Raw genomic sequence first — 10,480 nt, 5'->3', positions numbered from 1 at the left:
CGGGATGTCCAAACGACAGCGATCGACAGCCCTGACCGAGAGAGAGGGAGGGAGGAACAAGACAGCGAGGTCAGGGACACCTCAATACACAGATATCTGCCTGAGGGGTGGCCCACTCGAGAACAGGGGAGGGAATCTATGCTTCAGAAGGTCAGGGGGCATGGAGTTGGGGGTAGGGTGTTAGCGTGGATAGAGGACTGGTTGTCAAATAGGAGGCAGAGAGTTGGCATCAACGGGTGCTATTCGGATTGGCGGATGGTGACTAGTGGAGTGCCCCAGGGGTCGGTGCTGGGGCCTCAGCTATTTACCATTTATATAGATGATCTGGAGGAGGGAGCCGAGTGTAGAACGTAGAACATTACAGCGCAGAACAGGCCCTTCGGCCCACGATGTTGCGCCGACCAATTAAAAAGCAATGATCCTCTAACCTAAACCAATCCCTTTCCATCCATAAACCTATCCACGGATCTCTTAAACGCCCCCAAACTAGGCGCATTTACAACTGCAGCAGGCAGGGCATTCCAATCCCTCACCACCCTCTGGGTAAAGAACCTACCCCTGACATCCGTCCTATAACTACCCCCCCTTAATTTAAAGCTATGTCCCCTCGTGCTAGCTTTCTCCATCCGAGGAAAAAGGCTATCACTGTCCACCCTATCTAAACCTCTAATCATCTTATATGTTTCAATAAGGTCCCCTCGTAGCCGCCTTCTTTCTAACGAAAGGTGTCGAAATTTGCTGATGACACAAAGATGAGTGGAAAAGCAAATTGTGCGGAGGGTGTGGAAAGTCTGCAGAGGGATCTGGATAGGCTGAGCGAGTGGGCGAGGACCTGGCAGATGGAGTACAATGTTAGCAAGTGTGAGGTTATCCACTTTGGCAGGAATAGTAGTAGGAGGGATTACTATTTAAAGGGCGAAAAGCTGCAGCATGCTACAGTGCAGAGGGACCTGGGCGTCCTTGTGCACGAGTCGCAAAAACCCAATCTGCAGGTGCAGGTGATCAGGAAGGCGAATGGGATGCTGGCCTTCATAGCGAGGGGGATTGAATATAAAAGCAGGGAGGTCTTGCTGCAACTGTACAGGGCACTGGTGAGGCCGCAGCTGGAGTACTGTGTGCAGTTTTGGTCGCCGCACTTGCGCAAGGATATTTTGGCCTTGGAGGGAGTGCAGAGGAGGTTCACGAGGCTGATACCGGAGATGAGGGGGTTGGACTATGAAGAGAGACTAAATAGACTGGGTCTGTACTCGTTGGAGTTTAGAAGGATGAGGGGGGATCTTATTGAGATGTATAAGATAACGAAGGGGATGGATAGGGTAGAGGTAGAGAGACTCTTCCCGCTCAGAAAGGACAGTAGGACTAGGGGGCACAGCCTCAAGATAAAGGGGGGGCGGTTTAGAACGGAGTTGAGGAGGAACTTCTTCACTCAAAGGGTGGTGAATCTCTGGAATTCTCTGCCCGTTGAAGTGGTGGAGGCTGCCTCGCTAAATATATTTAAGACACGGTAGATAGGTTTTTGATAAGAGAGGGGATTAAGGGTTATGGGGAGAGGGCGGGAATGTGGAACTGAGCCACGACAGATCAGCCATGATCTTATTGAATGGCGGGCAGGCTCAAAGGGCCAGATGGCCTACTCCTGCTCCTATTTCTTATGTTCCCTGAGCCAGAGGAAATGGGTGAGATATTAAATGAGTTCTTTGCGTCAGTATTCACCAAAGAGAAGGAGTTGGTGGATGATGAGGCTGGGGAAGGATGTGTAGATAGTTTGAGTCATGTTGAGATCAAAAAGGAGGTACTGGGGGTCTTGAGAAACATTAAGGTAGACCCCAGGGCCTGATGGCATATACCCCAGAATACTGAGAGAGGCAAGGGGGAACATTGGCCTTGTGAGAAATCTTTGGATCCTCGTTGGCTACAGAGGAGGTCCCAGAGGATTGGAGAATAGCCAATGTTGTCCCTTTGTTTAAGAAGGGTAACAAGGATAATCCTGGTAATTACAGGCCGGTGAGCCTTACATCAGCAGCAGGGAAATTATTGGAGAGAATTCTTCAAGACAGGATTTATTCCCACTTGGAAATATTGGATTTGATTTATTATTGTCACATGTAGTAACATACAGTGAAAAGTATTGTTTCTTGCGCACTATACAGACAAAGCATACCATTCATAGAGAAGGAGAGAGTGCAGAATGTAGGGTTACAGTCACAGTGAGGGTGTAGAGAAAGATCAACTTAATGCGAGGTGGGTCCATTCAAAAGTCTGACAGCAGCAGGGAAGAGTCAGTTGGTAAGTGAACATATTAGTGAGAGGTAACATGGTTTTGTGAAGTGGAGGTCGTGTCTCTCAAACTTGATCGAGTTTTTCGAGGAAGTGACGAAGATGATTGATGAGGGTAGGGCAGTGGATGTTGTCTACATGGATTTCAGTAAGGCCTTTGACAAGGTCCCTCATGGCGGACTGGTGCAGAAGGTGAAGTCGCGTTGGATCAGAGGTGAGCTGACAAGGTGGATACAGAACTGTCTCGGTCAAAGAAGACAGAGGGTAGCAGTGGGTGTGTTTCTGAATGGAGGCCTGTGACAAGTGGCGTTCCTCAGGGATCAGTGCTGGGACCTTTGCTGTTTGTAATATATATAAATGATTTGGAGGAAAATGTAACTGGTTTGATTAGTAAGTTTGCAGACGACAGAAAGGTTGGTGGATTTGTGGATAGTGAGGAGGACCATCAGAGGATACAGCAGGATATAGATCAGCTGGAGACTTGGGCAGAGAGATGGCAGATGGAGTTTAATCCAGACAAATGTGAGATAAAGCATTTTGGAAGGTCTAATACAGATAGGAAATATACAGTAAATGGCAGAAACCTTAAGAGTATTGATAGGCAGAGGGATCTGAGTGTACAGGTACACAGGTCACGGAAAGTGGCAATGCAGGTGGAGAAGGTAGTCAAGAAGGCATACGGCATGCTCGCCTTCATCAGTCAGGGCATTGAGTTTAAAAATTGGCAAGTCATGTTGAAGCTTTATAGAATCTTAGTTAGGCTGCACTTGGAATATTGTGTTCAATTCTGGTCACCACACTACCAGAAGGATGTGGAGGCTTTGGAGAGGGTACAGAAAAAATTTACCAGGATGTTGCCTGGTATGGAGGGTATTAGCTATAAGGAGAGGTTGGAGAAACTTGGTTTGTTCTCACTGGAATGATGGAGGTTGAGGGGAGACCTGATAGAAGTCTACACGATTATGAGAGGCATGGACAGAGTGGATAGTCAGAAGCTTTTTCCCAGGGTGGAAGAGTCAATTACTCGGGGGCACAGGTTTAAGGTGTGAGGGACAAGGTTTAAAGGAGATGTACGAGGCAGATTTTTTACACAGAGGGGGGTGGGTGCCTGGAACTCGCTGCCGGGGGAGGGAGTGGAAGCGGATACGATAGTGAGTTGTAAGGGGCATCTGGACAAATCCATGAATAGGATGGGAATAGAGGGATATGGTCCCCGGAAGGGTAGAGAGTTTTAGTTCAGTCGGGCAGCATGGTCGGTGTTGGCTTGGAGGGGCCGAAGGGCCTGTTCCTGTGATGTAATTCTCTTTGTTTTGAGAGAGATAGAGAGACAGGGGACTGAGAGACACCAGTCAGTGTACAGATATCTCCCTGAGAGAGAGGGGACTGAGAGACACCAGTCAGTGTACAGATATCTCCCTGAGAGAGAGGGGACTGAGAGACACCAGTGTACAGATATCTCCCTGAGAGAGAGGGGACTGAGAGACACCAGTCAGTGTACAGATATCTCCCTCAGAGAGAGAGGGGACTGAGAGACACCAGTCAGTATACAGATATCTCCCTGAGAGAGAGGGGACTGAGAGACACCAGTGTACAGATATCTCCCTGAGAGACAGGGGACTGAGAGACACCAGTCAGTGTACAGATATCTCCCTGAGAGAGAGGGGACTGAGAGACACCAGTCAGTATACAGATATCTCCCTGAGAGAGAGGGGACTGAGAGACACCAGTGTACAGATATCTCCCTGAGAGAGAGGGGACTGAGAGACACCAGTCAGTGTACAGATATCTCCCCGAGAGAGAGGGGACTGAGAGACACCAGTCAGTATACAGATATCTCCCTGAGAGAGAGGGGACTGAGAGACACCAGTGTACAGATATCTCCCTGAGAGACAGGGGACTGAGAGACACCAGTCAGTGTACAGATATCTCCCTCAGAGAGAGAGGGGGGACTGAGAGACACCAGTCAGTGTACAGATATCTCCCTGAGAGAGAGAGGGGACTGAGAGACACCAGTCAGTGTACAGATATCTCCCTGAGAGAGAGAGGACTGAGAGACACCAGTCAGTGTACAGATATCTCCCTGAGAGAGAGAGAGGAGACTGAGAGACACCAGTCAGTGTACAGATATCTCCCTGAGAGAGAGAGGACTGAGAGACACCAGTCAGTATACAGATATCTCCCTGAGAGAGAGAGAGGGGACTGAGAGACATCAGTCAGTGTACAGATATCTCCCTGAGAGACAGGGGACTGAGAGACACCAGTCAGTGTACAGATATCTCCCTGAGAGAGAGGGGACTGAGAGACACCAGTGTACAGATATCTCCCTGAGAGACAGGGGACTGAGAGACACCAGTCAGTGTACAGATATCTCCCTCAGAGAGAGAGGGGGGACTGAGAGACACCAGTCAGTGTACAGATATCTCCCTGAGAGAGAGAGGGGACTGAGAGACACCAGTCAGTGTACAGATATCTCCCTCAGAGAGAGAGGGGGGACTGAGAGACACCAGTCAGTGTACAGATATCTCCCTGAGAGAGAGAGGGGACTGAGAGACACCAGTCAGTGTACAGATATCTCCCTGAGAGAGAGAGGGGACTGAGAGACACCAGTCAGTGTACAGATATCTCCCTGAGAGAGAGGGGACTGAGAGACACCAGTCAGTGTACAGATATCTCCCTGAGAGAGAGAGGGGACTGAGAGACACCAGTCAGTGTACAGATATCTCCCTGAGAGAGAGGGGACTGAGAGACACCAGTCAGTGTACAGATATCTCCCTGAGAGAGAGGACTGAGAGACACCAGCCAGTGTACAGATATCTCCCTGAGAGAGAGAGGGGACTGAGAGACACCAGTCAGTGTACAGATATCTCCCTGAGAGAGAGGGGACTGAGAGACACCAGTCAGTGTACAGATATCTCCCTGAGAGAGAGAGGGGACTGAGAGACACCAGTCAGTGTACAGATATCTCCCTCAGAGAGAGAGGGGACTGAGAGACACCAGTCAGTGTACAGATATCTCCCTGAGAGAGAGGGGACTGAGAGACACCAGTCAGTGTACAGATATCTCCCTGAGAGAGAGAGGGGACTGAGAGACACCAGTCAGTGTACAGATATCTCCCTGAGAGAGAGGGGACTGAGAGACACCAGTCAGTGTACAGATATCTCCCTGAGAGAGAGGACTGAGAGACACCAGTCAGTGTACAGATATCTCCCTGAGAGAGAGGACTGAGAGACACCAGTCAGTGTACAGATATCTCCCTGAGAGAGAGAGGGGACTGAGAGACACCAGTCAGTGTACAGATATCTCCCTGAGAGAGAGGGGACTGAGAGACACCAGTCAGTGTACAGATATCTCCCTGAGAGAGAGAGGGGACTGAGAGACACCAGTCAGTGTACAGATATCTCCCTGAGAGAGAGGGGACTGAGAGACACCAGTCAGTGTACAGATATCTCCCTGAGAGAGAGGACTGAGAGACACCAGCCAGTGTACAGATATCTCCCTGAGAGAGAGAGGGGACTGAGAGACACCAGTCAGTGTACAGATATCTCCCTGAGAGAGAGGGGACTGAGAGACACCAGTCAGTGTACAGATATCTCCCTGAGAGAGAGAGGGGACTGAGAGACACCAGTCAGTGTACAGATATCTCCCTCAGAGAGAGAGGGGACTGAGAGACACCAGTCAGTGTACAGATATCTCCCTGAGAGAGAGGGGACTGAGAGACACCAGTCAGTGTACAGATATCTCCCTGAGAGAGAGGACTGAGAGACACCAGTCAGTGTACAGATATCTCCCTGAGAGAGAGAGAGGGGACTGAGAGACACCAGTCAGTGTACAGATATCTCCCTGAGAGAGAGAGAGGGGACTGAGAGACACCAGTCAGTGTACAGATATCTCCCTGAGAGAGAGAGAGGGGACTGAGAGACACCAGTCAGTGTACAGATATCTCCCTGAGAGAGAGAGAGGGGACTGAGAGACACCAGTCAGTGTACAGATATCTCCCTGAGAGAGAGAGAGGGGACTGAGAGACACCAGTCAGTGTACAGATATCTCCCTGAGAGAGAGAGAGGGGACTGAGAGACACCAGTCAGTGTACAGATATCTCCCTGAGAGAGAGAGAGGGGACTGAGAGACACCAGTCAGTATACAGATATCTCCCTCAGAGAGGGGACTGAGAGACACCAGTCAGTGTACAGATATCTCCCTCAGAGAGAGAGAGGGGACTGAGAGACACCAGTCAGTGTACAGATATCTCCCTGAGAGAGAGAGAGGGGACTGAGTGACTCCAGTCAGTGTACAGATATCTCCCTGAGAGAGAGCGAGAGGGGACTGAGAGACACCAGTCAGTGTACAGATATCTCCCTGAGAGAGAGAGGGGACTGAGAGACACCAGTCAGTGTACAGATATCTCCCTGAGAGAGAGAGGGGACTGAGAGACACCAGTCAGTGTACAGATATCTCCCTGAGAGAGAGAGGGGACTGAGAGACACCAGTCAGTGTACAGATATCTCCCTGAGAGAGAGCGAGAGGGGACTGAGAGACACCAGTCAGTGTACAGATATCTCCCTGAGAGAGAGGGGACTGAGAGACTCCAGTCAGTGTACAGATATCTCCCTGAGAGAGAGGGGACTGAGAGACACCAGTCAGTGTACAGATATCTCCCTGAGAGAGAGAGAGGGGACTGAGAGACACCAGTCAGTGTACAGATATCTCCCTGAGAGAGAGGGGACTGAGAGACACCAGTCAGTGTACAGATATCTCCCTGAGAGAGAGGGGACTGAGAGACACCAGTCAGTGTACAGATATCTCCCTGAGAGAGAGAGGACTGAGAGACACCAGTCAGTGTACAGATATCTCCCTGAGAGAGAGAGAGGACTGAGAGACACCAGTGTACAGATATCTCCCTGAGAGAGAGTGAGGGGACTGAGAGACACCAGTCAGTGTAGAGATATCTCCCTGAGATGAGAATTGTAGGGGCTGGAGGAGGTTACTGAGATAGGGAGGGAGGGTGAGGGTTGAGGATTAGAACCCACCTCACACATGTCAGTCTTCTTGGGTCCTGGGCTCCCCGAGTCCTCGCCGTTTCCCTCGAATGGGCTGCGTGCCCGACCTCGCGTCCCCATCTGGATGCCCACTTCCTCATCATCGCCAGCCGCTGGGCCTGACCCTTGACCCTCACCCTCGAGGCCAGCCCGCTGTTGAGGCACCGGTGAGTGAAGGGCCTGTGTGCAGAACAGGGTGCGCGGCCCGTGGAGTTCACAGAAGTGACACAAGGCGACAATGGCGTTCATGTTGGGCCTCTCGAGTTAGAGGGCCTCAAAATCCTCCCCAAAGACCACAGAGAAACCCTGGGTGGAAGTAAATAAACAGCCAGGATTAGAGCACTCAAGTAGGCCCAGTCAACCCCTCAAGTATTACACGGGAATGGGAGGAGGCCATTCAGCCCCTCGAGCCTGTTACACAGGAACAGGAGGAGGCCATTCAGCCCCTCGAGTCTGTTACACAGGAACAGGAGGAGGCCATTCAGCCTCTCGAGTCTGTTACACAGGAACAGGAGGAGGCCATTCAGCCCCTCGAGTCTGTTACACAGGAACAGGAGGAGGCCATTCAGCCCCTCGAGTCTGTTACACAGGAACAGGAGGAGGCCATTCAGCCTCTCGAGTCTGTTACACAGGAACAGGAGGAGGCCATTCAGCCTCTCGAGTCTGTTACACAGGAACAGGAGGAGGCCATTCAGCCCCTCGAGTCTGTTACACAGGAACAGGAGGAGGCCATTCAGCCTCTCGAGTCTGTTACACAGGAACAGGAGGAGGCCATTCAGCCTCTCGAGTCTGTTACACAGGAACAGGAGGAGGCCATTCAGCCCCTCGAGTCTGTTACACAGGAACAGGAGGAGGCCATTCAGCCTCTCGAGTCTGTTACACAGGAACATTTTCCAAACCCGATTTGAAAGTCGACAATCCCTCGTGTCTGGGATTCTGCAGGAAAATGTTCTGACCTATGACCCCACTCGGAGCGCTGGAATTGCTTCTTAACCTCTCTCCGCGAGGGTCCTACTTGAAGTATTGGATTCTTCCCCCAACCGAAACCTCCCTCAAAAGCTACCACTGCCCGTGGGAACTGTTCTTGTCCATCCAACACAGTTCTCCGATACCACCTCGCAAAACCCTGGATCAGAGCATTCAAAATCCTCACCAGTGCCAAACCCCAGTATCTGCAATCTCTCCCTCGCACCCTAACAGCACTGTGGGTGTACCTACACCACACGGGGACTGACTGATGTCCAATAACAATCCTGGAACTCCTTCCCTAACAGCACTGTGGGTGTACCTACACCACACGGGACTGACTGATGTCCAATAACAATCCTGGAACTCCCTCCCTAACAGCACTGTGGGTGTACCTACACCACACGGGGACTGACTGATGTCCAATAACAATCCTGGAACTCCCTCCCTAACAGCACTGTGGGTGTACCTACACCACACGGGACTGACTGATGTCCAATAACAATCCTGGAACTCCCTCCCGAACAGCACTGTGGGTGTACCTACACCACACGGGACTGACTGATGTCCAATAACAATCCTGGAACTCCCTCCCTAACAGCACTGTGGATGTACCTACACCACACGGGACTGCAGCGAGTTCAAGGTGGCGGCTCATCTACCCCCTTCTCGAGGGGACAATTAGGAACAGACTCGTGCCTCAGGCACACGGATATCTGATTTCGAGTTGCTTGTCTGATTGTCAGCGCGAGCCCTGTTCCCTGGTTCAGGGACACTTGGTATTGAACTGATGGTGACTCCCTGTGTTTTATAAACTGGACACCGGTCCCTCACCGGAGTGTGACCTCAAGTATTGTCTGAATCCCCCCAGCCACAGGAGGAGTGATCCCAGACAGGTAACAGGTCGGTAACAGGGAGTTTCAGGAGCCTATTTTTAAAGAAACGCAGTCAAACAGAGAAAGACACACATGCACACAAACACGGTTTATTTATTAGTGTCACAAGTAAGGTTTACTTAACACTGCAATGAAGTTACTGCGAAAATCCCCTAGCCGCCACACTCTGGCGCCTGTTCGGGTTACACTGAGGGAGAATTTAGTACGGCCAATGCATCTAACCTACGTCTTTTGGACCGTGGGAGGAAACCAGAGGAAACCCACGCAGACACGGGGAGAATGTGCAGACTCTGCATAGACAGTGACCTAAGCCGGGAATCGAACCCAGGTCCCTGGCGCTGTGAGGCAGTGGTGTTCACCACTGTGCCACCTTGAGACAGAGAGACTGACCGACGCAGACACACAAAGACATTGGGGGAGTTTAGGGAGTGAATCCCAGAATTTAGCCCCCCCTCCGCAGCCCAGGGGAATCTGAAGACACGGTTACTAATGTCACAGCTACCCATTCCATGAGAGCCCTGGCCCACCGAGCAGCAGTTGGGCATTTCGACTGCATGGGGCATCACCCTGACACACACAGCCTCTCCCCACCCCGGCCCCCAGCTCCCAGAGAGGAGGCCACAAACCCCTGAAGCGGGCCCACGTTAACTTCTGTGTCGCAAACCACTTCCACCCCCCCGCCACCACTACTCCAGGGTGCTGAGGCCAAAATGACACCCAAGGGTGGGGGAGGGAGAGTAAAATTGGGGACTCACCAATCTGCGACTGCCGGTAGAGGGGAGGTCTGACAGTGGGGGAACCTGAAGAGCTGGTGGGGGGTGCGGAAGGGGGGAGTGTCCCGCTATGGGTGGGTCTTCAGCACCCTAGGGTGCTGCATCCAGTCCCAGGCGGTGGGAAAGGAGGAAGTTCCAGGGGAATCCCTCGACAGGCCGTTACAATGTTGCAGCTTCAGCCATTGTGACATCACGTGAAATTGACACAGCGATGGGGAAGAGTCCATTCACCCAAAAGGGGGGGGGCACAAAATTAGATTTAAATATTAAAACCACCTAAATGTAACCCTAGAGAAGAAGAGGGGTGGGGGGGGAGTTAATCTGGTTTATAGAGCAGAGAAACCAAATACCCGCAGGAGAAGGTGGACTGCTGGCTACAGGGAGGGGAGGGATGCTTTTATAGGGAGAGGAATTCCCCCCCCTAGATTGGAGGCATGAGGTGGTAGCTCCCACTCCTGTCAGAGCCGGAAACTTCCGGGATTGTACCAACTCCGAACTGTGGCTGAGGGAGGGGGGGGGAGTTGCCCAGCAC

General features: G+C 51.5%; 1 long non-coding RNA gene across 1 annotated transcript; it reads right to left on the bottom strand.

Moving 5' to 3' along the window:
• Positions 1-10,131, bottom strand: LOC145340842 (uncharacterized). Its single transcript, XR_013886306.1, has 3 exons — positions 9,931-10,131; positions 7,305-7,619; positions 1-31 (listed from the first exon to the last, which is right to left on the bottom strand). It is a non-coding gene; the product is annotated as an uncharacterized LOC145340842 (long non-coding RNA).
• Positions 10,132-10,480: the final 349 nt, after the last annotated feature.

This window comes from Carcharhinus amblyrhynchos, unplaced genomic scaffold (genome assembly GCF_965287045.1).
Source record: "Carcharhinus amblyrhynchos unplaced genomic scaffold, sCarAmb.v2.hapA chromosome_1500, whole genome shotgun sequence".
NCBI lineage: Eukaryota > Metazoa > Chordata > Chondrichthyes > Carcharhiniformes > Carcharhinidae > Carcharhinus > Carcharhinus amblyrhynchos.
Note: the sequence above shows the minus strand (reverse complement) of the source record. Positions and strands in the feature narration are given on the sequence as shown.